At 37.3% G+C, this 24225-nt stretch overlaps 1 long non-coding RNA gene across 13 annotated transcripts in view; it reads right to left on the reverse strand.

The window, feature by feature from the left end:
- Nucleotides 1-861: 861 nt before the first annotated feature.
- Nucleotides 862-24225, reverse strand: part of LOC139594240 (uncharacterized) — a 61809-nt gene continuing 38445 nt past the window's right edge. For 3 of the 13 annotated variants that reach the window (XR_011680553.1, XR_011680547.1, XR_011680558.1), the window contains 2 exons: nucleotides 14863-14986; nucleotides 862-5252 (listed from right to left, as the gene is read on the reverse strand). This is a non-coding gene — a long non-coding RNA (uncharacterized lncRNA). Of the gene's footprint in view, nucleotides 5253-14862; nucleotides 14987-15799; nucleotides 15954-24225 lie in introns of all 13 variants that reach the window. The other 10 variants (XR_011680556.1, XR_011680555.1, XR_011680549.1 and 7 more) reach the window with 10 other exon arrangements.

Here is a 24225-nt window from a genome sequence, read left to right on the forward strand (position 1 = left end):
GCTATAACTTAATTTGAAATTTTCTTTTACTAGACAGAACGTATACCTCTGAGTCGTCCTTTTAATATGATCTTTATCTCCCTGCAATATGTAAGTCTGTAGCAATTCAAATTCCCATTTTTGTAGAAATGGGTAAACATAAAGATACAGGCTTATCTCTGAACAGCGTTGCTGAGAAATCATTTATCCACAGCAACTCTTCCTTTTAATACTTTACTCTTCTGTCTCTGACCAGGATATTCAGTGAGCAACAGAGCATGTGGGTTCTTCTCCAGTAAATATTAGAATGAAAAAAGATAATCTTCCCAAACACCACTTTTAAATAATGTCCAAATAATTTCAGGATTGATATTGCTAGTGAGGTTATGTTTTTTGAGTCTATAAATGTTAGTTTCACAGGTGACAGAGGACTGATCTCTTTCATGATTGAACTGCTGAAATGCATTCCTACCATTTAATTAGACTGATAACTGTTCCAGGAGTGGCTATAGATGTATTGTCACATGATAGCCTTGACACTTTTCTGCTGTTCAGTTCCTACCCAGAGAAACATGGATAAACCAAGCAAGCTTAGTACACAGGACTACTTGTGTGACTAATGTGCTGAGGAAACTTTGTAAATAATCAGACTAAAGTACTGTTTATAAACATTCCCACAATGAGAAGAATGATATGAGTGATATGATGATATGCTGTGAGTTTTCCTGATTTTGTAAGCAATTCCTGCTGCAGAGTATTTGAGTTGCACTGAGTCTAAAGGTAGAACTTACCTTGGATGATTGTGTGAAGTGAGAAATGTAGACTGGTCCTTTTGTGTGTCTGATCAGGTTAATAAAGGGTTACAAAGAAATAAGAACACAATTGTGAGCTTATTTACGCTTTATTTTCTTATTGTAAAACTCAGAGTGTGACATAGGTACTCAGTTTACAATAACTTTAAAATTTAACTGCTTTTCCATTATTATTTCTGGATATACATTTCTTTGTCATTTTGCAGATCTCTAAAAATAGCAAATGCAATAGTATTTATGTTCTTAAAGTCAGTTTAATGTAAAATAAATTAATATTTTTTGATGTAACATTTTTATCCATAACTCTTAAATCCCATTTGTTCCCAGTTGTATTTGTCATGACAAGTATAGAATAAACTTTTGAACTCTTCAACAATGCTTAGTTAAATGACAATTAAATATTCTTTTCTCTTATGTCAGAATCCTTAGGAGTGGATATACAGAGCTTCCTATCCTGTTATTTTTTTCTGCACACATACTAAATAAGAATTTTCACATTTTCAATGGTACTGAACCCTGTGAGGACAATACTCCAGAAAAAGGCAGCAAGTTTTTTTTTCTAGTCAGCTAAGTTAAACACACTCAAAACCAAGCAAGCAAAAAGTGGATACCCCCAACTATTTTTCTGACCAGAAAACTGTAGCTTATAACAAGTGTTTGCTTCTCACTATTGCCTTCAGAGCTGCTGCTCCTCTCAACAGCAACTGTACAATGTGGGGCCACAGTTGCATTCATTGTTCAGTGAGCTTGTCCACATAGTTAAACCCACCGACAGCAATGAATGTTGATTGTGACCTTTTTGTAAAGCTTGGCAGGGTGAGGGAGAAACATCATAAGATGGTTAGGTTGCTATCTTCGGTGTTAAGGCCTGAAAGCATGAAGTAAGGAGGAGGATGGTTAGCTGGAGGGTACAATCAACGGTCGATGGTTTTCACTTTAATTCCAAACTCACCGACAGCGTTGAATGTTCACTGAAGCAACCACTACAACAGAACTCCATTGACTTGACTGCATCCTCAAATGTCTGAAAGTAGGGGGGGAAAATCAAAATTCACACAGTGATTTTAATTATACAGATGATGCAACTTGAATCATTTTTCTCTTACCAACACCAACACCCTTCTCTGCAGATCATGTTTCAGTCTTTCTGCAAGGAGCTGGCAGTTTTCCAGACTTCTTTCTATGAAAGGAAAATATGTTTCTCTTATTCAGGCTTTAAAAATAAAGGTTAGAGATTCAGGCATGAGTGGATTAATGTTGTCTGTTATTTCACAAGACTGAACTTCACAGTAAAACAAAACATGAGATCCCATAAATGAACAGAGCTGGCTGAGAGTTTTACAAATTAGTGTTGCCAATTAGAGATTGCTCAATTGAACAAAATTTCTTCTATTGACATGGTTCAATTGGATTAAAACTTGTTTAGGATTGATAAAAATAAATTTTCTTTAAAGAAGGCTTAATTTTTCAAAAAATATCTCAGAGACAGAAGGCCTTTTTTTCCTTACAAATTTTCACACATGCAGAACCTGTTGTGATAGTTTTCAGGAGGAAAAAAGGCGACTGTATATCAAGGCTTGACCTGTATTTATTGTATTTTTTTTTGTGTCAGCATGTTGTACGCGTTCAGCTGATCATCACACAGTAAAGTCTTTATTCTTAAAAATTTCCACAGTAACACAGCACTTTTTCCTAACCTTCTGAGCTTTCCAACTCAATTGTCCTAATTATTAATAAAAATAAATAATACTTAAAAATTAAGGTTGTCGGTTTTGTGTTGCAGAAGAATTTTAGAGGCCAGATAAGAAGACAAAACATGGTAATCCAGAAATTTTACCTTATTTTCATTTGTGAGCAGAGTTCTTATGCAGGTGTTCTTGAAGCTCAACTTGTCAGATTTCTTTTCTGCTAGGTCCACTCTTAACTGTGCTGAAATTCCATGACAGATTCATTGACTTACATGAATTGTTGTTTGTTTACCTTATCCTTTGGATAACGATGCCCTCTACTCTCTCCCTCTCCCAAATGTTTGGGTTTTGTCTGTATTTGTGTTAAGGGAACCCACACTAAAGGACTGGAGTTGATCAGTGTGCTGCCCCAGCCTATTTTCTAAACAAGCACTATGACAAGGACTTGGTCCTAACTGTTTCTTTCAACTAATTGTTCTGTGTGTGGAGGTATTTATTGCATTAGTTGACTCAACTGCATTTTCCATCTAATACAACTAAAAGAAAAAGTCATTAATATAGCCTGCTGGAGAACTAGACCAGAACAGAATCAACTATTTTGGTGGATTAGATGTGTTTTTTTTATGAAGGCCACTTTTGATCATGAATATAGCTAAATCAAATACATTTTAATTAAATGTAGCTGCCCACCTTCCTTTCCCAATACAGCAGCACAGGATATTTGCTGCCAATATTTAGCTGTGATTATTTTTATTTCTCCATTTATTTGTAGTGAAATTTCCAAGGTTTAATTCCATAGATGTTAGGAGAAGACCTCTGCACACTGGCATGAGTGATGAGAGAATAAGGCTCTCCAACTCAGTCTTACATGCATCTGTTCAACTTTGTTCTAGCCAAATGAATTAACTTTATGATTAAGGGTTGCTCATGTTTAAGATCTACCCTATTATAAGCTTGTTTTCTGTTCTCCATTTCTTTCAGTACTCATTCCTGTGCCCTTATTCCCTGCTTCCATCTGTCACTTCATATTTCAGTATGGGGGCTTGCCTGGTTGATATCTGGCAATTAGGATGGGGTGCAGGGGAAGGAGAGGAGCTGTGTAGAGCTTGTGGCTGGGTGGATTGCATCTTGGAAGGAATTACTTTCACAGGTTGTTATTAATGCCTCCCCACCCCCCACAATGGAAATCCTCAGTATTTCCTTGGTCACCTAGCCTGTGAAATGGGCTGAAACTTCTAAGCACAAAAGGTATTTCTGGGTTCCAGCCCTGATTCCTGATGTGTGCAGGTTATGCAGGGTAAATATGCTTTCATCTTCTTTCATCTGGTTTTCATTTTTTAAAAATCCCTTATTGGACTTAGCTAGCTGTTACAAATGCCAGCTTTATTTTAAATTTTATTTCAGATCTGCAGGCTTATGTGAACATTCAGATTGGATGTATTTTTTTTTTATTTAAGGTTAGTAGGTCATAAATAAACCAAAGCACTTTCCTTGCTTTGAGCAATAGGGTCATGATGTACATGAAATATCGCTTTAAAAAAACTGCAACCTAACGTGAATTGACAGAGGTACATGAGGAAGTAGTTCATCGTGTCGCTGCAAAGGCCATGGGGATTTGGACTGCAAGAGCTGCCTGTCTTAGGAATAGATTAGATATCTTGTCTGATGACCTGTACTTAATTTAAGTGACTGCCTTTGCAAGTCCTTCCAGAGGGCAACTGTGTGAAGTAGAGCATCTCATCTTCAGTCTTCAGTCCTTTTCCTCCTCTTGATGGCCTGACCTAAATTGAAGATATGGTTGTTGTGCTTGCACAAATAGACAATTATTTCAATACTATGTGAGCTGCATCTTCAGTTGTAATTAATTACCTTTCCCATTTTGACTTTGCTACGTTGAATCAAAAGACCAACATTCCAGCTTCAGTGTAGTGGTTAATGCTGGGAAGCTGTTATACAATGCACTCATGTTAACAACTGCCTTATGTAAAACAGAGGCAAAAGCTCCCTCTCCCTGTTTGGAAAAGCTGTCAAGTACTACTCTGCCCTGCTTATTGCCCCACCTTTTCCTTTCTTCCTCCTCTCTTGCCCACACAAATGAGATGAGATATGGAAGATGTCAGCCAGATCGCAGTCTGGCTTGCAGGCCGCTTCAAACAGCTGCCTTAGAACTGTTACCACTCTTACTGCTGGTGCAGCAGGGAGATGGCTTAGGAACAAATGCTTAGGTGAATACACAGAACTCAGCCTTGAGGCTCTTCTAGCTTTAGGTACTTTTTCTAATGGTGCATTAAAACAATCTATGTGTACTGCTTAAAAGGCTGTGTTAGCAAATGTTAGCAAATTTATGAGGTAGATACTTCATGTGGGTTACAGCATCATTTTTCTTTTGCTGACATGGATTTGTTTGTTAGTGGAAGGTGGAGTTAAAACTTTCTGAAGCCAAATATTCGTTTGTATAAAAGGAAGACAACGGAACAGTGTTCATACTGATACTGCAAAGTTATCTCATGGATGCAGTTGTTGGCTACTTCCACCTCCCACTAGCCCTTTCCCACAGTCTGTCAACAGATTTCCAGTTAAACACTTGGGGACAGGAAGAAATGCAATGTGTAGATGTGTTTTTTTAATTGTCTTGCAAAAGTGAATTCCAGTGGCAGCGTCTAAAAATGGCAGAGGCACACTTGGGATCAGATTCTCAGCTAGAGTAAACTGAGAAAGCTCCATTGACGTCAGTGGCATCTGGGTTTACACCAGCTGACACCTGGATGCTCATCTGGAAAAAAGTGAATTAGAATGATCAGTTATTGGTTCTTATATTTTCAATTTTTTGTGTTGTGTTTGTCATTTTTATTAAACCTTTCTAAAATGACAAATTTTCATGTTGTATTGACATTTTACTTTCAATAAATCAGCAGTAATACTAAATCTCAGTAAGTATTGACACTGCTGTGCTTCCACTGAAAGGAATTAAATCCAGTTGACTGTAGTTATTAGAAATTCAATTTGTTCTTAGATGACTTTGAGTTATATGCTGAAAGCAAAGAATCTGTGCAGCTATCAAGAGGACAAAATGAAAAGTATTTGTTTCTTCTGTGATCTAAAAATCTGCAAGAACAGAATCAAGTAACAATCACTGTAATCTAAGACTCTGTGTTCTACAGACACTAACTGCAGTCGTTTCTGCAGTGTGTTGGAGTGTAGCATCGGCTCCTAATGCAGTAAATCTAAGGCTAGTGTTTTTCAAGAAACCCAACCACACAATCACCATGTTTTCATGTTGCCTGAGACCTATGGAAACATCTCTGTTAACCTCTGTTGGAAAAAAAAGTTTGAGGGAGTATTTCACCATTTACTGGAGTACAGCCATCTCAGGGGAAGAGGAGCAGCTGCATAACATCTTGAAGCACTAGTGCATGCCAGCCTGAGACAGGAGCAAAAAATTGTGATTGCCATGTTTAAATTCTCCATTCTACAAGGCTGCTTTTTTTGTACATTCCTGGTTCTTGCTCATAGAATAAGAGGGTGGAAAAACAGAAAACACCTCGAGGTGAAATATTTTCCACAAAACTGGTTTTTAAACTAAATCAAACTTGTTTGACATGCACAGCCATCACAGAGTCATCTGAAGTTCACTGTCTTATCAGTGTTCTGATGGCCCAGAAACTGTGACATCTCCAAACATGCTGTTTTGTATGTTTGTAGACTTTGACTAAGTTTTTGAGTAAGTTTGCTGTCCAAAAATTGACTGTGCTCTTGAAATGAAACCCATCAGCTAATATTACATGTTTACAACACAGGCTATGAGGTGGGATACTGATTAGCCAAGCTAATTTAGGAACAGAACAAATGTGAGAAGCAGCAGTGATATTAGTTCAATCAGATATTTGATTGCGCTTCCAGAAATAAATTAATTGCAGAGCTCAAAACTATGTGCTTTGCCCATTAGAGTTCTACCTGATTGGTATTTTGTTAAATCTTGATACTAAAGAAACTTCCAAGCCCATATTTAATGTGAAAGTACACACAGTAATATTGGCTTTTTGCTTACTATTTAGATTTATTACATCTCAATCAATATAAATTGTTACTCTTACTTAACAAATCATAGTTACACTCATGTTCTAAACAGACTTTTGTGTCTGCCCATTTGAGCCCAACTGCAATTTATTACTGCATGTTGTTAGTCCTGTTTGACATTGTAAGCACTTTTCCAGCATTCAGGATTCAGGCCCTGGCTCCATGAGATTTGCTTTTTATTTAAAGCCAAGAAATTGGTAAATAAATTCTAATACTGCCTGCAACTTCCCAATCTTATGGATCACAATTCTCTACTCTTGGTTACTGGAACACATTACTATTTATGGAAGATATGCACATATTTCAGTGTCCATAAATCATATGCAAACATCTGTTCTTTAGATCAGTAGATGGAGTATGGTAACTGATTCTTACATTAATAGCCATGAAGTAATGCTCACCTATTGATGCTATACTTAAACTTTAATGTTTTAGCAAATATTTCAGTAATTCAACTTTTCAGACAATATTAATCAAAACAGTAGCAATTGCAAGCATAGTCTGGCATAGAGTTCTGTGTAGCCTGTACCTGAAAAATGCCAAGTGAAAGTTGTAAGATAGAGGGTAAATATTCACAGCAACATGATCAACCTGGCTAAAACACAAAAGGTTCTGTTAGTAATTCTCTCTGCACTCACTGCTGCCTTTGAAGAGAATTTCTTTCCTTCCTTCCCTCCCCCTTTTCCTGTGATGGCTTTAAATAGGCACCCTTTTCTTATTTGATGAATCTGGACTGTGTGTAGTGGTCTACATTGTTGTCTTGGTAGTATGATCTATTTCCCACGTGACCCTGCAGGCAAGGCTCTAAGGCCAATAACTGTGAAGCTGTGCTCTGAAAACATATGGTGTGTGTGGAAACCAGGGCTGTGTATGAGGCAAAATGTAAGAGGTGGGAAAGACAATATTGTAGGATAGGATGGGCACAGGATGGAAAGGCAGAGGATAAGAGTTTTCTTATTCTGTCTTCAATCTCAGTGTTAGGGTTTTTGGATCAAGTGATTTCAGTTGTAAAGAGAAGAATCTTCAGCATCTATCCTGTTTAGCATTTATGTCAAGCCTTTATTTGGCTGTCATATATACTGTGGATACATTGGTTGTTTTTCAGCATCTCCTTTGTGTTTGTATTCTTTTTCAGGAGCAGAGACTTGATACTTTGAGACTAGCGATATAAATGTCAGCATAGTTGAATTTTCATAGGAAGAACATATGCATAAAAATGGAGAGCAAAAACATTCTATATTTTTAAAAGTTGAGTCCTACTGTAGTCAGCCATAGGACACGAAACTGTAGTTCTTTTTCTGCAGAAAATGGACTTGCTTTTAAGTTACCTACTAATCTTGGTATAAAACCTCCTAAACTGCTTCAGAATGAATTCAGAACCCCCTTTTAGGATTTCTGGAGTACTTCAGTACCATTTGCATGTTGTCTTTTATGTTCTTCACAGTGAATATGTTAAATAGATAGATACAGAAAAACATGCTTGTGGGCTTTCAAAACCTTTTGTTTAACTTTTGCTCCTGATTATTTAAATAATTTTCTACTATTTTCTATAAAAGGTGCTGTGAGTGTAGGTTTGCTTAAGAGATCCTCCACGTGTCCATCTCGCTGCCGGCGCAGGGTGCGATCGCAATTGGCTTTAATATCCCATCCCCCTCTTCAATCTGTGTTGCCATAGGAATGGTCTGTGAGAATTACCAAATTCAAATAATTATAGTCCTGCTGCACAAAGTTTCTTTTGATCAAGAGCAAGTCATTTGAACCCTGATGTTTAGTGGGTAATACTTACAGCCTCATAAAAGTGTAGTGATGGCTGATATCTCATAGTGCTTTGAACATGTGAAGTGCTATATAAACAATATAGGGCTATTGCACACAACTCAAGCTATTAGCATTTGAGGCACAGTGCCCCAGGCCCTTGGAGGGGAAGTCACGTCTTCACTGGAAAAGAGGCACCTTTTTGAGTTTTGTCTGCTTCCAGATTAGGTATCAGGAGCTCTCAAGGTAGTGTAGAGATATGAAAGGCTTGTTTTTTCAAAAACTGTGTCTACTACTCTGCACTGGATTCTAACAATTAGAACTGTGATTCTAAAAATGTGTGGATGGTAAATCATTGCCTGGTTGCATTATTTCCTTTGCTGTAATTGTATTTTGACATTTCTGCATTTTTTTCCTTTGTGAAAATTCTGTATGCTAATCTATTTCTTACTAGCATCCTCGGTATTCTTCACGTGTAATTTGAAACAGATGAGAAATTATGCTTCATCTTTGTTCCCAAAAGCATCACCTTACTTTACAGAATTTAGAGCACAAATGCAGTTTGAGAATGTGTAGAACACTCCATGGGTGTTGGTGTGTACATGTTGGTGAAGCCTTGTTCTTAAGGTAGCAATTCAAGTTAAGAAAATAGGCCAGGGGCATTTGCTACACAGCTGATATTAGAGCCTGTTAGAGCTGAAGGTACTGCTCAGATGGGAACAGTTTTCCCAGGATTAATGGAATTGCCTGATTTGCTTTGTTTTGACTCTTTTCCACATTTTGCACACTCTGATAAACAAGGGCTTCTGCTTAGGACCCACAAGAGGCACCTCTCCTTGCAATCACTACAACACAAACTCTGGGGCAGTAGAAAGGCTCATGACTATCTTCAGGGAGAAGAGGAAATTCCTTGAAGTCTTTTTATGCCAGTCATTGCTCCAGTTTAAAAACAAAGCAATTCTTGGTCCAGAGTTGGCAAAACGTTCTTTTTGCTTTTTGATGGCGTAACTTCTTTTCACCAGTAGAGACTATTCTAAAGGATTGCATTTTTCTGTTTGCTTGTTGTGTGGCTTTTTTAATGTCTCAGGCTAAGCTCTTAGGCATGTTAAATGATGTAAACAAGTTTTGGATTTTTGTTACTGTTATCTAGGAGCAGCCATTCAAAACAAATATGCTATTGACTCAACTCTAAAAAGCTCTGAACACAGAATAAGCTCAGACTTTGAAGGACTGGGCACACAGTTTAAATATTTAGCATAGCAAAACCCATTGCAGTACAATTACTTGTACAGGATCCAATGATTTACAGCACAAATGTGAAGCATAATCCCATGTATTCAGGGAGCAAATGCCTACTCAGTTTACTGGTGGCTCTTTTTTGTCAAGACCGACACACACAAACACAAAATACCTTTTACTGCTCTGACAGAGGCTTTTTAAAGTAATACATATTCTTCTAAAGAAATAAATAGATACAAATTACAGAACTGTTTTAAGGCCTTATCTTTATTATTGAAAAATGGCATAGCCTTTAATGGTTTGTAATCTGCCTGTGTTTTTGTGGCTTTCTCAACATCCTCCTCCTTGTCCTTGTTGAGCTCATCTACCCTTTGAAAAGCTTTTTGCTCCAGTGACTACTTTAAACTTTCTGTTGACAAAATAAAGCTGGACTCCTAATTTATTTTTCCAACAGAAGGTGTGAGTTGAAAGTGGTCATTGGCCCAAAAACCTATCGTGAAGACAGAGTTGATTTTAGTGGGAAGGGGGAGTGATGTCTGGTTTCCTTTTCTCTGTCCTTCAATTCCCACCTCCCAGAGTCCCAACCTCACAGCAGCAAGGTTTCCCTTTTTTGCAGCCTTTTGCTACAGCAAGGAAAGGTAGGCCAGGAAATTGTATTTGAGTCCTCATCTCAAATTGGTTTGTGAATCCAAATTCTGTCTTTTAAAACTGTGGGAAGACTGACTGGGAGATTGGCCACGAAGTAAATGAGTGAATGGGATAAGGAAAAGCCTGTACAGCCAACTAAGTTAAGAAATTAAACAATTCTCTTTGCTTCATGTGCACTTGTGTAGCTTAAAAATACATGCAAGCATACCTGCAGATAGAATAATGTGAAAAAAGAAAGGGAAATATCTCTTTGTTTTGGAGATTTAAACAGATCAGTACATCTGTAGCACCCAGAAGCTTCAAACATTATCAAAATGCATTTTTCAGCCACAGGGTCTTGCTTTTCTGCAGTACCCAACACATTTAAATACAAATTCTGAAATGAATTAGTAGGTTCAGGAGTAAGTGGATGGCAATTTACACAGTCAGGACTTAGTGTAAAAGTCTCAAGAGATCCCCTATCACCATTGTGGTAACCACTCCTAATCACAAATCATGATCTGAACAATCATAGGTGATACTGGCTATTCTGAGGAGTTTTGTTTCTGCATCAATACCTCCCTGGATTTATAAACCATTCTTGTGTCAGTGCCTGCCTCTTTTCTTGCTAAAGGTAATCAGGGAGCTTGAGGCTCACAGATTACATTTTCTGTGCTGTTCAAAGGTGTTCTATTTGTATTTTTATTTAGAAATATCTGGATGACATTCCATTTGGAGGGAAGTTCTATCCCTTAAGCCCTATACTCTGAACACCTAAAGCAGAGACATTGTGCTGGCTCTTAGCAGATAGGGTGAATTTCATTCTTACTGAATACGACCCAGGTGCTAAAAAGCTATAGCTGAAAGTGCTGGGTTAAAAGCACGAGTCAGCTAGGTGCATAAATATTACATGGCTGTATCTTTAATGGGTTCCTGTCATAGACTTGCTTTTGTTTAAAGATTTCCATAACCCTGCTGATTTATTGCATCTTTTCTAGAAGTATGCTGTTAGCAGGAAACTCAGTTGAAGTACTTTCAATCATGTTGGAGGATCATTATACTTTCACTTGAATAACTAATTAGTTGCAAGAAATTAACCACTGCTGTTTAGCACAAAAACACTTTCAAGAAGGGCTTTCATTTTTGTTGTGGAAAATGACCTCAGGCACTTGAGGAGGTGGGGCAGAAAGGAGAAATAATGATCCTGCTGTCTTTTAATATAACTTTTGTTTTCAATTCTACCCAATAACTAGCAGGCAGCATAGCTGTCTGAATAAGGAACTGCACTTGGACTTTGGATAAATGTGTTCTGATCTTTCTGATCCCGTGGATCTGGCAGCTGAGCTCAACCTATTGACTGAGACTGGTTTAAGGTTCTAAAAGCTGTCACTGAAGGCTTGGGAGATGGAGTACAAGACTGAGGAGGAAATAAATTAGTGAATAGGATGGAAGGAAGATTAGAATATAGGCAAAGAAAGGTACAACTAGTCTCATGTTTCTGAAACTTAATTTTCTTATCGTGAAATGTAGATTATAAAATTTTTTTTCTTGGCACAGGAAGGTCCCTGTCTTGAGGTCAGTATTATTGTCATGTGGTGTTCACAGCACTCCTAATCTAATGTCAAACACAATGAGGTGAGGAAGGGGAACAAACAGCTCAAATACTTAGTGATTCACCGTACTTCTGTGGTAAAAACTGGGAGGAATTTGAAGACAAATGATTTCTGAGATCTAGATTCTTCTCTAACAAAATTCATTTAACAAGCCAATAAAAGTAGCAGGTCCTAGACACTTTTATGTCTAGAACTACAATTTTGCCTGTTATGGGAGAAATATATATATAAAATTGATCTTAATTTATCAAATAAAAGCATGATAGGATGCACTTACAAATCAGTTACCTTCTTTCAGTCTTCTCCTCTGTCTAGTAGGGGAATTCTTCAGATATTTGATAAAAACAAGAAATATTGGCCAGTAAGGTGAGGACAAGGGTGAAAGGGGGAGTTTATTGGTATTTTTTGCTCTCCTTCCTTTTCTCTAAGCACACTTGCAAGATTAGAAAGTTGTCTTTGATATGTGTATCTGAGATGTGATATGAAAATGCTGGGAATTATTCAGTGCCAAAAGGGAGTGGGCTGCTCATGACAAACTCCACCTGAATATAAAATATAAAGGTTCCTATAATGCTTTTAGCACTTCAACTGTCTCCTCTGTTCTTTGCATTCTTTTCCATCTTGAAGCAGCTATTTTGGGTATTTTAATGTCAGGATTAAAATCTCATTCATCTCTTTATGATTGTATTGAATTACCTGCTTAATGTGCCTTCTGAAAATATTTACATAAATGTAGTACATTCTGGTGGCTATGGGTTTTGTTTTTGTTTTGTTTGGGGGTTTTTTGTGTGGTGGGGGTTCTTTTGGTTTCTTTTTTTTTTTGACTAAATTTGCAACCTTTTGGTACATGAGAATGCAGGAGTCAGAGGTTTGCATATGTGCATATCAGGAAATCTAACTTTTTGCTTTCTAGAGAATTCCCTACCAGGCTTTTTAAAACAATACATTACTCTGAAATGGCATGCAGAGAATTTCAAAAGGACCAAGGGATTTAAAAATTCTCCTTCCCTGACGCTCAGGGGAATTGCTTCTTGATAATCCCAGTGCTTTTCTTCTGTGCATCACTGAAGATTGAAATCTGAGTGTAGGAATATCACAGAAATCTGTTCAATTCCTTGCAGTTGGTCTCTCAGGTGAACAGAATGCAATAGCCCAAGATACTTCAGTTCTAGACATGGTGAGAGTGTGATGCAAACACCAAAGCTGTGGGTTCAATCCCCTATGGGTTGTTCACTCAAGTGGGACTTGCTGATCCTTATGAGTCCCTTCCCATCCAGAATATTCTGAGATATAAAAACTCATTCTTTGTAGTAATCACAGTTGAGTAACATAGAACTCAATATAAGCCCATTAAGAGACATCCAAGTCAGATGTTAATGACAGATGTCTCAATTTCCCTTTCCCCTCTATGAGCATGTTCTCTGCTTTCCTCTCATTATCTCATTTTGCTTTGCTTGCTCTTTCATTTTGATCTGTTACTGTTCAATGAGTATAAAATGTCTTCAAATAACGGGTGCTGACTTTGAGGGTAGTTTCAAATTCTGGTTCAGACTTCTGCCTGTGGTTCTCATTGGGTGCATTTGAGTTCTTAGATCTAAATCTTAAAATTCCTTTCCACTTGGATACTCTTATTCATGCCATACCAAATACTTTTTAATCTTCAGTCATCCCATGTCCCCATCTCATGAAAAATATATGGTCCTTCTTAATATTGTATAACCAAAAGTATTGGAAAATGTGGAATCTAAAAACCCAGCATATCTAGGGAGAAGAAAACATAAGACTCTTCTTAGAATAAAAAACCTTTGAAATACATTAAAACACATAGGCAGCTATGCCTGTCTTGCATTTACACTTCAGTTATTCAATGATACCACAAAATCAGAGCTGATCATGAATGAATCGACAGCAGAATAGCTCTAGACCTCTTTACTGAGAAACTGCCTTGAATACATTACAACCCTGAGGGAGAGAAATATTACTTTAAGTGGATTATAGGAAAAAGCATGTAACTATGTTCCATTTTTTCCGTCTAGGAGGCTCCTCTGTGTTACTTGTGTGTAAATGTAGCTAATTTTCTATTTTCAGTGGCTGTGGTCACATGCAGTTGAAAAGACGAAGTGAGAAAGTGGGTTGGGCTTGTAATGCATTTGAGAATCCTTGCTTTTATTGGGCCTATGCCAAGTAAACCAAATGTGTAGGGATTAGCTCCCAAAGGACATTGCAGGTGATTTCAGGCAAATGGAAAGAAAGTTACACTGTGGGAATTGGAGAAAAGTTCTGAATTGGAGAGACTGTGCTCGCTGGTCTGGTATAGTCCAAAAAGATTTTTTTTTTTTTCTTTTTCCTCCTTTTTCTCTGCATTACCTCCTCTACTGAGGATATAAGCCAACCTTATTTGTCTTCCTTTCTAGTTTACCAAAGTGTGAGTCTGTAAACATGTCCTCATGCTGACAAGTAAATGTTTTTCTGCAAAATTTTACAGAGCACAAGCATCCAAAGGCTTCATCATCTCATCAGTTAATGAATTATGATGTTCAGCACAAAACATGTCTGCTTTTCTCAAATGGTCAGCAGTTCTCCATGCAGAGCTGGTGGTGGGGGATTGAAGTTTTCAGCATTCAAAACCCCTTAAGTGCAGTGAATGATTATAAATCCACTGTCTCATAGTTACAAATAATCGTTGGAATTTTGCAGTTCCTGAGTGGAATTAGGAATAGTTCCACTGGTCAAAACAAATCTGTTCTTTTCACATTGTACCATATCTCATGAAAATGAGCAATTAATAGTCTTGCTTGCATTATGGCTTCTTTTTGTCTAATACGTTTATATATATTATGGATATTTGGCAGAGTTGCATAGTCAGAAACTGAATGATAAACAGAGTCTGCATTCTCTTGGCTTTGGTATTCTGCCCAGGATTTTTACCTCACAATCTGTATTTGGAGGTGAAAAAAAAAGTAGATCTTAAGCCCCAAAACTACTTTATTTCTTATTCTTTCTTGTGCTGTCTTGAGTATTTGGATAGCACTAGTATCAATTATTCAATCTGTGTCTTTGAAAAGCACCTACCAGGCTGCCAGATTCCTGTTGCAGAGAAGCTAGATGGTGCCAGAAATCAGTCACTCTGCTAAATATTGCTGCTGGCTCCACTCCCCGTCTCTCAGAGTCGGTAGAAGTCTAATCTACTGTTCTCCTGTGAAAAGATGGCAGGATGTAAAAATGCCATGTGAAGTTGCTGTTAGGTAACAAATGTTTTGCCATCCTGCATGGTTGAGGAGTTAAACTGGTCTCTGGTCTTAAAGTGTGGGTATCTTCTGTTACATGGAATGCTTTTATGTTCAGCTGATGTGGTATTTGTCATTTAGTTCTTCACTTGCCAGACCTTTAGCTCTGTGAATTTAGAAATTCCGCTGTTTTATAGAACTGGTTTGCTTGCAGTCAAGTCTAAGCAAAGCAGATATCACGCTGCCTTGCACACGCACAGAACACCACCCAGCAAGAGTTCCTATAAAGCAGTTCAGCTACCCCCAGAATTCAACACCCAGATGATGCTTATGCATGGTTGCCATGCTGAAAATTAAAATGGTGTAATATTAAAATTATCTTGTAAAAAGGAATGCTGATGGCAAATGTGCAAACAAATTTGTTCATAATTTGTATCTTTGCAGCATTTCCAATTTTTATAGAATCCAGGGACCTTTCTAAAAATGCTAAGAGCCATTTGTTTGTATAAGAAGAAATAAAATTAATTTTTCAATCACACTTAAGATATGCAGATAGTTTTTAGTAGGCATTTAAAACAATCATAACAAAATTAGCCTACTGTAAGACTGATCAAGCTGCTGTATTTCTGTTAAATGTGCTCCACGGCTGGGTCAGGTGCTTAATTAGCATGCAGTACCAAAATAAAATATCTGAATGCTTAAAACAGCCCATTCAATGCTTGTCTCACCATGGAGAAGCCCAAAGCCACTGGCCACAAAGATATCAAAGATATGTCACACACCTTCTCTGTTGGTTGGGCCAGGCTGGAGCTGAGCCCCCTCTGCAGAGGAGCCCCACTGGCCTCACTTCAGCATGTCCAGCACAGCAGGCTGACACTGTGTGCAGCTCCCTTCCCCTCTGCTTTCTGCTCCTCTGAGCAGGCATCAGAGCAAATCCTAAACATGAGGGAAAACGGTGTCTCCATTACCAGGTGTGGTGTATTCTCTATTGCCAAGTCAGTGTTTGAATTGCTCTTTGCTTCTTGAGGAGACATTTGTGAGCACCCGTCAATCACAGTATCTTGTTATAGCTGGGGGTGTGTTCAGGTTTGAAGTCCAAGGTCTGTGCCCTGGGTGGGTATGTGGTTTCTTCAGAGAGAGGCAGTACAAGTGCCTGCTCCTTTGTCAGTTGGCAGAGAAGTGTTTTCAGGGCCAAATTCCAGGAGAGAATTTCTGGCCATATTGTTATAAGGCCAGCAAAAGTTTAAAGGCTGCAGTTCTAGGCCTGTGGCTCTATTAGTCCCCCAAATAGTTTAGGAGGATTATGTTCAACCTGCTGGCTTCTGAGAGTGTTTTTCTGTGTGCAGTTCTTTAGGCAGCTCTATGTATCCCCTAGATATAAATCTCAGTGGATATTTTGGGTATGGATGCTTGGAAGAAAACTGCGGTGTTTAGCTGATCTGTGGGTTCAGACCTTTGGTTGCTCTATTTCCAGGACTCTTCCCCTTTGCCTTCTAATTAGGAAATGTCTGCAATGACTGTGGGTTGGCACCCCTTGTCCTTAACTAGGAAGCTAATGTATTCTTTGCTGGGTGTTGTGCTTTCCTCATAGGTCTGAGTTGATATTGCTCCTTCTGCTGAAATGACAGCTCCTGGGTGAGGTGTGACACTGCACAGCCAAGAAATCTGCATGCAAGGATGTGTTTGCTCCAGCTCCATGGTTTTCCAGGAAGAGGTTCAGCAGGTAAACCAGAGCCCCAAAATCTGTTTCCATTATCAAAAAGCTTAGCTTTAACTGCTAATTCTGGAAATATAAAGGCATGAGCCCAGTATTTATGCATATGACTTTGATAGCTGAAAATGTTACCATATGAATTTGAGGGTCTGAAAGGAGTTTTAGAATTCAAATTAACTTTTTGCTAAATCTTACACTGAAAGTTAAACCTGAGAATATAAACGAAAATAATATTTATATGTAGCAAACTGTAGGGTTTATTAATCTGTCAACAAGACAGACAAAACCAGAAGGCTTGTTGAATCTTATAAGTTCTTTTATAGAGATAGAATGTTGGAAAACAGCTCTGAGAGAAATTTATTGTTTAAAGATTATTAATATGGGGAATTACTGGTGGGAGCAACTTGTAAACTTTAAGACAGTTTTTCTCCCTTTAGAGCCTTTATTTTGGATGCTATAATTTACCTTCAGTGTAAGAGAGTTTTAGCCTTTCCTATCTGCAAAGCTGAACCTTAAAAAGTGCACTTTTCTTCTCTCTGTGTATGTCAACTTGAGTTGGCCTAATTAAAGGAGCACTTTGCTTTTCAGGTGGGGATTTCCTAAGGTATTTTCCTTGTAAATTGACTTTGAAAGACGTGAATTGAGTTTTGAGCTTCCTTACTCATGTTTGACTGCTTTATTACTGAAACTTTATGCTGATTTTTGTTTATAGTTCAGAAGATTAGGTAATTGAAATTAATTTCGTTACTCTTCACTAGATGCCTTTTGGGCATACTTGGAAAAACTACTTGTACAAATGTGCTATAGTATGAATCTTGCTGACTTTCATTTGATTTTGCATTTGTTACTTTGAGACAAGGAGAACAAAGGTTGCTTATGTAAAATGAGAGCACAGAAACATGGCAAACATGCCTATTCTTGTGAGAGGTGTGGTGTGTAATAGCTTATGATGAGGTGCTTATATGAGGTAATAACTTATGCAGAGTTATTATGACTAAAAAGATGCTGCCTAATACACAGGTCTTGTGGAACTACTGCATCTACTGCTTCTGATTGTATTTTCCCCCTTTACTTTCCTGCTTCTCCCACCACTGCACCACCATTCTGCATTTTCCCTTCTTGGGGGAGGGAGTTTGTAGGGGAAAACTGGGGCTGCCAACAGAAGCGTGCTTCCAGCTGGACTCTGAAGATAAAACTCAAAAATATGTTGCAGAAATGCACTGGAAAAAGGGAAATAATAGCCTTGGGAGCTCTCTCTGTTGTGAACTGTGGCAGCTGGGCAATTGCATTGCAAGGGGTTATGTGTCTGTGGCTTATGACTAGTTGGTAATTATAAACTGAAGATAATTCAGTGCACTATTCATATAATTTTTTGTTAAAATTTTCATGGATGTTCACTTGTGATTCTGTTTAGGTTTGGCATTTTCATCATACTGCATTTACATAGTTTCCTGCTTTTCTTATGTTTGGGAAAATTATAATCAGAAAGATTTTCCTATATTAGGTATTTTTGCAGGACCAGAATGCAAGTATAGATGTTTCTGTGGGTTTGGAAAGTCTTTTTTCTTTTGGAGTTGGATTTGGTTTCTTTACTCTTCAGGTATTCTCTCCATATTTCTTCAACTCAAACATAGGCATTAATAATGAAAGCTGATAATGTTTCATCTGCCAGGTATGTGACTGAAAATGTTTGTCCAAACCTGCAGCTTAAAAAGAGATGTCTGGATGAACAGCAAAACAGAATTATGCGAATTCACGTTCCCTCCAGAAGATATCTAATCATCTGATTAAAAAAGTAATTAATTATTGAACTGATATGCAAACTCTTTCTACTGTAGTAGCTTAAATTTTACTCAAATTTATTAGATTTTCATATCATTAAATCTATAACAGTATTTAAAAATGATAGATATGGTAGGCCTGCTGCAATTTTCTCTACAACCCTATGGATTTGAGTGGTGGTGAGCAGTGAAAAGTGTGGACAGGAGGAACAGTTTCTACCTCCTTGTGTCCCCATCGGTCCCATCACATGTCCCTGAACATAGGTGGTTACTCCTTGACTCTGCAAGGAAATGATTAAACATGTGCAGCTGGATTTTTGTCTGTAGCAATTAAGCATTCCAGACAGTCAGGCTATCATTGTATGCAAGTTGGAATTAGAAGACGTGGTTGAAAGAGTTTATCTGGAGAAACCAGGGAAATGGCTGAAAAATTTGTAACTCATGAATACACAGAAATATTTTATCAGGAAATTCAAGTTGGTCACCAGGAACATGGCTGAATGGTCTGAATAAAAGAGGGTCTTTGAGACACAGTATAATAGATTTCTCTGATGGTCAAGAGTGGAAAAGGATTTTTACAGTGTCAAATATTTTTGTTTGTTTGTTGGACTTCACAGAGCAAAAACTTTCTATGTAGTTTAGAGGAAAACAAAAGTATTTGTATTGCTTTTTGTAAAGGCTTATTTGTATCAGCATGCCACCAATAATATCTGCTAGAAAATATACTGACCTAAATATTTAATTTTGTGTTTTTCTCTACAAGCATTGAAGAACACATGCATTGGAAATTTAATACACCCATTTCTTTGTGATACATCCTAAATGTTATAATAAAATGGTGTTTCCCTTCAATTTAAAAGGAAAAAGATATGAAAACATATAACAACGTGTAAAATGGAATGCATTCAACCATTAATATCCATGAAAAGCTTGGAAACATATAGTCTAACATGGAGCTTGTGATTTGTAAGAGGGAATGCAGAGGGTACTGTTCATTTTCACTTTGGTTTGTGTTCAAATGCAGTCCCCTTCCTATTATCAGTGAATTTCCTGCTGCCTCATCAATAGGACATATCAGTAAGTTTAAAAATGGACCTGATATCCCAATTTGGAGCACGGGGCAGAGTAAAAGGTATTCTAATTTTCCCAAGTTCCTTCATTCTATACCTGAAACACAGGTTACAGCCAGCTGATTTTGAGTAGGAATGAAATGTTTGCCAGGCAATACGACATCTTTTGAAAAGATGTCTGAAGAGAATATCTGGTATTTTAACCCTTATTTAAAGGTCAGAGATCCTGTTTACTGAATCAACTAAAGGAGGCAAGCTCTATGCAGAAGACCTCCAGTTTTTGAGAATTCAAACTACGTATCTTTTAATAGATTCTTTTGGGGGGGATTGATACATTCAAAACATAATATAAACGGTGAGCTGTTCCAGGGCTACCTCTGGGCTAAAAAGTATGTCTTCAAAGCAGGTTTGAAAAGGGCCTGATGTTACTTCACTTTCCTCTCAGTGAAGTTAAATGGAAATGTCTGTGCTGAGTTTAGGAAAGGAGGATTACTTCTGTGCAAGGAGGATTTTCTGTGTGAATTGTCAGAACAAACCATCAGTACTTGAATGAATCTTGTCTAGGCTGACTTCACCAACTCCTTAAGAGCCTTTGAGGTAGTTGTAGTGAATGACATGAATTGAAAAGAAACCATATATAAACCATATATAATTGGGGCATTGATAAGTATGGTCAGATTCAAAAACTGAAAGTATCTGCAAAGGATCATCCATATCAAGATTTGGTGATCTTGCCAAGTCACCTAATACACCATTATCTAATGATCTTGTGTAAATTGAGTGCATTTAGCAGTAGTTACCATGGGTAGTATCTGACATACCACAGCTGTTTCTTTTCACAAAGGAGAACACATGTCACGAAGAATAGTTAAATGTTACAGCTAAAATGTATATTTCTTTCAATTCAGTCATTGGCTAATATAAGGTCCTATGTACATTTTTTATCACATAAATATATAAAATCTTGCCTTGTATTATTACTGACATGTGAGGGGAAGCTGGTGTCCTCTGTCTTGCTGATACTTCACATTTGGACAAGTCACCCAGCACAGGGTAAGGCCATGTTTTCCTCAGGTTTGAGTAGCACACTGGACTAGTGAGGGACTGAGGTCCCTTCAAACCTCACTTATGTCCAGAGTGTCTCTGTATCTGAATGATACTGAGCTTTCTGTTCTAAAGGTCAGGAATAGCAAATATATCCTTTGATTATTGACACTTGAAAAAAAACCCAAACATTTGGGATCTTCCTATATATGCTTGAATTTCTCCAATGCCTACAGTGGGGTGGCCTTTTGCTGTGGTTTGACTGAAAAATGATGAGTGAAAAACTGGGTGGAATTTTGTTATGATTCCATAGTCCTCTGTCCAATGCCAAATCATTGTAACTTGGGATGATATTGAAAATGGAGTGTAGGAGGAGACAAATCACATCACATTGAGGGGGGAAACAAAGAAATAAAGGAACTACATTGCTAAGATATTAAAAGTTTTCTCATTTAGAAAAAAGTAAAATAATTTCAAGATTTTGAAAGAAAGTTGTAGGCTGCTTTGTCTTCCCTTGCTCAGCAGAAACAATTGTAAAAGTTTAGTTGACCTGTTAAACATATTCAATCGCCCTAGATGTTCTTGGCAAGTTTAGAACATGCACGAAAGTTTTCATGAATTCCTGATATTTATCTCTTCTGAATTGAGACTATGCCTTTAATAAGCAAAAATCAATGCTGGTTTGCATATGACATTAAAAATAAGCCAATACAGAATAAAATTAGCTGACTAACTTAGTATTGTGCATTTTTTTCTTAATGTGAATACTTTGAGAATCTGAGTGCTTGAAATGATGAATTACACACGCAGAAAGTAGGAAATAATGGAATCTTGAAGATTGTTCCATATATAAATATTTCATCTCAATGTAGATGGCTACAATGGGCTTATAGCCCATTTGAGGGCTACAAGCAGCAGACCAGCTTATAGGTGCAGCTGTCTCCCCACACACCCCTCAGGAGTTTTGTGACCTTGAAATAGCTTGCTTGAAGCTTTTGAGATTGAAAAAAGTTTTAAATGCTGGCTAAAATTCTGGATTTGGTACCCAGCTCTTCAGTAACTTGCTATGACCAGTTTAGCTTTTTATTAGTATAAGTTAGAAAAAGAAGTGTTTCAGATTTAGTTATGCAATTGTTTAGAAATGTCAATATATTTTCTTTTAAGGTTCTGTCAAAGAATAAGTTGTTATTTAATCAATATTTGTCATTGTGAATAACTGTATGTAAAGGTCAATACATAGAGTATTTTGCTTGTGGGAAACAGTATTTCAGCAAATATGAAATACTTCACTGGAAGTAAATACAAAAAATACCTAATACTCAAAATAACCCAAAAGAAATGAGAAAATCCCTCCTGATATAGTTTAGAAATTAGTTTGCTTTGAAGCATATTATTTCTGACTCCCTAGCCATATCCTGTATTTTTAAATTCTCCATGATTTTTTTAAATCTGCCTCTGTACTATTTGTACGTCTAAAAATTTCATTGCTGTAAACAGGAGACTTGGATATGTGATGAATGAAGTGTTGCAGCTGCCTGAGTAAGAAATTTTTGTGGAGCTAAAGATAGACTTGTCTCTTGTATCTATCCCTTTGCAGAGAAAAAGGGTGATTGAAGAGAAGTAGAGTATATGAAAGCACAGCTAAAACACAGACACACTGACATTATAATGCAGTGTCTCATCGGGTGATGTGGTGTTTTGACTACATGGCTGCAGCAGGTCTATAATTTAAATGCCATTAATGGCACACAAAACAATAGTGTGGAGACAGGAATACTGTAAAATCTCTGGGTCTGTACTTAAAATGCAGATGAAATAACCCTTTGAACTTGTAATGCCAAATGTTGTCCAAAGTTACCATTCTTCCATGAGGAAAGCAGTTTGTTTTTGTGGTGTTTTATGTCTTCTTCTCCTAGCACAGACATTTTCTGTTTAGATTGCTTGGCTTATGTCACTGCAAAAATCCCAGGCAAAGGGGAGCTGGTTCTATTTTGCCTCACTCATGTCCTGTTCACACATTCGGTACAGAATTCACCATTGTCCATAGTCGTGACTGTGTTTTCTTTGTGCTCGTTGTCTTTTGAATATGCTTCTTTATCCTTTTCCTAAAGTCACACACAGCACTAGTTTCACCAGAAGCTCTTGGTGCTCAGCTGTAACAGAGTTACACATAGTCCTGTGACTGAACCCTGGCTATAATATCTCATTTGTTTCCACTTGGCTGTTGTAATGTTTTCTACCACTTAAACTTCTTGTCCTTTCCCTTGCTCTCTTTTTTCCTTTTTCTTTCTTGCCCCCATTTAAAATTATATCTGACTTAGTTTTTCTTATTGAATTTAACTGTGTGCAAGCATATGTTTCTGTACCCTCACAGATGTCAAACATTTAATGCACCTTGGTGTAATGTTTGCTCTAATTATTTGCCAAATTGGAGTGAGTCTTTCCAGAAACAGTTCCTGATCTTTGAAAACCTTGCAAAATGTATACAATATCTTAATTGTGAAGCTTTTTTCAGAGCATATTTCAAAGGAGGAGAAGAAATGCTGTGTAAGTAAAACTTGTTTAAAGTGCTCCACCACTTCTAACAGGAGACTGTTACAATAGTTGCATTATTTCTTTATCCTTATCGAATGTCTTTGTAAAATCTCACTGAGGCTTTTTTCCCCCTTTTAAACTGGTTCACTGTGTGTAGGTCTGGTACTATACCATGTAAATACTTAGCTGCTTCTAATTTTGGCTAAGTGGATGAACTCTTGTCAAAATATTCATGCAGTGTTAACAAAACTTAAAGCCAATTTATACTCCATGAACTAAAACAAAATATTTGAAGTTGTTAAAGGCATAGGTATGGAGTTTCAGCAAAGTGGTTTCTCTTTATAGTACAAGTCTCAAATTTGAATGTGGGTAGTTAGGTATGCCTTTCTTTTCTCACTTAAAAACAAATAATACATAATATTCAAAGCATATGGAGTAGACATGGATCTACTTAATACTGAAGGTAAATAGAATTGAAGAAGAATAATTAATTCTTATTAATTTTGTATTAATTTAGCAACTTTGCATCTTAGCAGAAGTAATTTATTGGGCATTTTCTTTATCTAGTGTGTCTCAAGTGTATAGAAACAGGGTCTTTCAAGTCTGTGATCATCAAAATGGCTTTCTACAAAACCTATGCATTCAGAGAACAACTCAGGTTCTTCCAAAATATTCATGTGCAATATGTGCAAAGAAGGTATCTTATGAATGTTTTGATCTCGGAAGGAATCTTGATCAGAACAGTCAATAAAATACAAAATGGTATGATTGGCCAACTGAAAGCAAATGTCTTTGTTTATTTCTTTCTCAGTGTAGTGGGTTCAGTGCTGGCCCAGCCTGCTTGGTTTTTCCCTTAACCAAAAACCAAGTCACTTCAAACCACTACACTCAATAATATTAATAAATAAAGATTTTATGTAGGCCACTATTCCTGGCTACTGAGATCAGTACTTTTCAGTTTTGTCTGAAGTGAAGCTAATAATTTGTCTTGCACTTTTTGGCACAAACTCTGAGGAGTAACATGAAACCAAAGCAGAACCTGAGAGAAGTGACAGATAACATTT

This window comes from Agelaius tricolor, unplaced genomic scaffold, assembly GCF_023055355.1.
Source record: "Agelaius tricolor isolate 1412-34295 unplaced genomic scaffold, bAgeTri1.0.p SCAF_11, whole genome shotgun sequence".
Taxonomy (NCBI): domain Eukaryota; kingdom Metazoa; phylum Chordata; class Aves; order Passeriformes; family Icteridae; genus Agelaius; species Agelaius tricolor.